Below are 3,640 nucleotides of genomic sequence, written 5' to 3'. Positions count from 1 at the left end.
ATCTCTCTGAAGAATATTGATTGAGGTTGAATGTCTGGAACTGTATAAGTTCCATGTTGTCTGGTTCGAGTAGCCCGAGGTGTCAAATTTAATTTCAGTCTGGTTGATTGTTCTCTTAGAGTGACATGTGTATTAGATTTTTGGACTGAACAATGATCCCAGACCAAAATCATTCTGGGTCTGTGTGTATTTGCTATAGCCTGAGCTCAGGCTTTTGTCCAGTATTTTAGATTTTAGAAAAGTCTAGAGTCTTGGTCCAGTATTGTGGTATAAAGGGATTTTTGCTCAATCCTACAACTTTGGTTTTGGAACACAGTGGCACCTTTCATTGTTTTGCTCAGATGCTTTGTGCACAGGGACATGCGCTCAGCTTACAGACTGGACAAGACTGCATCTCAGGGCTCCTGAATTGCTGTCTTAGGGCTCACTCACTTTACACCTGCTTCAATCCTTACAAACTCTTTGCCTTGCATTGCATTTTAGCAGCTTGTCCCCCTCAGACATTTCTTAAAAGTTCACATTATGGATGCCTGAGACACCAAACCAGTCAGCTTGTCATGCTTTGTCATGCTATCAGCATTGATCAGTTAAGGGGTTGAGCATGTTGTTATAAGGCTATGCGCCATGTCAATATTGCACTTGCAGCATGTATTATCAGCATATAGGGCAAACATTACACGTGCTTCAATCAAATAGCTGTATCTCAAAGTCTGTGCGGAATAGTCCTCAGCTGGGCTAAGAGAGACAGCCTAGGAAGTCCAAGCACAGTAAGTCAAGAGCAGTGTCTGCTGTCTCTGCAAGGGTTGCATACATTCAATCATCTGCTTCGGGCAGTCAAGGTCAGGCCAACTGTACTTCAGCTGTTCAAAGAGTGGGCCACAAGCTGTCCTGCAACCCCAGTGGCCTTAGGAGTAAGCTAATCAGACCATTGAGGCTGTTTTGTCATTCAGTGAGATCACGACTGATCTGAAAATCTGCTTTCCTGCTCTTTCCCATAACCTTGATTTCCTTACTCATTAAAAATCTGTCTATCTTAGCCTTGAATATTCTGAATGACCTGGCCTCAACAGCCCTCTTTGGTAACGTATTTCACAGATTCATTACCCTCTGAGTAAAGACATTTGTCCTCATCTCTGTCTTTTAAATGTGTTACCACTTACTCTGAAATTAAAGGTAAGAAGTCTGGGGTCTGGTCAGTCATTATTTGTCCATCCAAGTTGGTCAGGATGAGCGGGCTATGGTCAGTTCTGGAGGTTAGCTCAATGAAAGTCAAGGGAGGGTTAAAAGGGGTCGCAGTTGTGGTAGGGAAGTTTAGGGAAGTCAATTATGGGGCAGCATGCTGGGATGCAGAGTGGATTATAATTGTTAAAAGGGCGCAACTCAGCAGGAGGACGTAAGTTATTGCTGGGATGGGGGTTTGACAATCACAACCACCTTGGTTTAACAGGGGTCAGTGCAGCACAATGGTTAGCATGGCTAAGTTGTAGGCTACACTGTAATTTCACCGTAACTATAGAGAGTTGTGAACGCAGCCCAGACCATCAAAAAAGCCATTCTTCTTTCCATTGCTTCCATCTACACTACCTGGTGCCTCAGAAAAGCAGCCAACATAATCAAGGATCCCTCCCATCCCAGTTATACTTTCTTCCACCCTCTTCCATTGGGCAGAAGATACAAAAGTTCAAAAACATGCACCAACAGATTCAAAAATAGTTTCTTCCCTACTGTTATCAGACTTATGAATGGATCTCTCATGTATTAGAATTGATCTTTCTCTGCACCTTCTCTGTAGCTGTAACACTATATTCTACGTTCTGTTCTATTACCCTGATGTACTTAAGTAAGGTCTGAATTGTAAGGTTGGCACAGAAAACAATAATTTTCACTGTATCTCAGTACATGTGACAATAAAAAATCAAATTAAATCAAATCAGCACTGGGCATTGGGAGAAGAGCAGCACTCCCTTAAACAGGGTTCTAAGATGGAATGAGGCTATGGATGGGTATTCTATGTAGCTTTGTTCTTAAATAGTATTGGTTTACAAATGTGCACTTGTATTTGTAACTCAGTATTAGTCGTGCCACATATGTGCCCTGAGAAACATTTGTTTTTGGTTCCCCTCCCATTATTTTAATGGTGAGGAGAATCTCCTGGCTGACAGCACTTGACTGCATACGCAGCTAGTTTTAAAAGTGACACTGGTTCGGGGAATCCCAAGAGATCTCAGCAGTGGTGAATCCGTCTGCCTCTGGTGAGAGGGCAGCTAGAACAAGTGAAGAGCCATAGAGACACGGTGCATTGGTAATAAGGTGAGTTTCAGAGAATAGTGTGAGAAATCTCGGTAGGGCTCACGGAGAGAAACCTTCAATGAAACTTGCCAAAACTGACATTCAGCATTTTGTCTAAAATTCACGAATGCAACTTTCTTAAAAGCTCTTCCACCTCCTGCCTTACTTGTGCCTCTATCTTGCCTCCTTTAAAATTAGAAGAGGTTGAGTTTGAAATGCTTTAAATTTAAACCTCAAGCAAACCCATATTCAGTAGTTTTGGGGTTAAAATTCCTCTCTAAGATCTTGCATTATGACAGCCACTGACATACATTCAATTTTGTGGTTTGCGAATATTGTGATACTGAGGTATTCCATTCCTGAACATTCTTGACATTGTCAGTTTCATGGCTCCATTCCAATTCTTCAGTTTTCCTGCTGGTATTATATTTGGACCAATCCATCTATTATCTAAATTTTCAGGAAGGGAAGATATACACAGCACATATGAGGCAGATAATGACTTTTTTCCACTTCTTGGAGCTGTTTGGCCTCTGAATGTGAATGTTATAAAAAGACTGGAATCCCATGCTGATACCAGCGGCTATTCATTTACAGCGGCACAATAGATCTTCATTTTCTTACCATGTTAATGGAGCTCATATGGAACTAATGACCACCTATCTTCAATTCACTATAGCGTGTGTGACACTTTCAATCTGAATCTCAATAACCTTCAACTGTTATCCATAAAAAGGACGGTTCAATAAGACATGGATCATTCACTTTGAATAACTGTAAGTCATTTATGACAGACACAGCCAGCAAATCACAGGAACTGCTGAGTTCTTTCCCTGTCATAGTGACAGCCTCTTCATAGAACTCTGGGAATGATCATCTGCAATTGTTCCAGCCGCATGCTGTTAATGAGCATCCTTGATGAGATTGCTCACCCAGATATAAACTGAGATGGACGTGGTTCACAATAAAGATTCATCTGTCTCTGAAATGACTGCAGAGGTTCTGATTGTATCAACTTATTAACCTCTTGATGGATGTTATCTAATCAGATCAAAGGCTCAAAGTGGATCAAGTTTCTCTGGGACAACAAGGTGCAGGGCTGGATGAACACAGTAGGCCAAGCAGCATCATAGGAGCAGAGAGGCTGACGTTTCGGGCCTAGACCCTTCATCAGAAAAGGGGGAGGGGGAGGGGGTTTTGAAATAAATAGGGAGAGAGTGGGAGGCAGATAGAAGAGAGATAGACGAGAGGATAGGCGGAGAGGAAACAAACAGGTCGAAGAGGCGGGGATGGAGCCAGTAAAGGTGAGTGTAGGTAGGGAGTTAGGAAGGGGATAGGTCAGTCCAGGGAG

This window comes from Rhincodon typus, chromosome 3 (assembly GCF_021869965.1).
Source record: "Rhincodon typus isolate 14 chromosome 3, sRhiTyp1.1, whole genome shotgun sequence".
NCBI classification, from domain to species: Eukaryota; Metazoa; Chordata; class Chondrichthyes; order Orectolobiformes; family Rhincodontidae; genus Rhincodon; species Rhincodon typus.
This window is presented reverse-complemented; position numbering follows the sequence as displayed.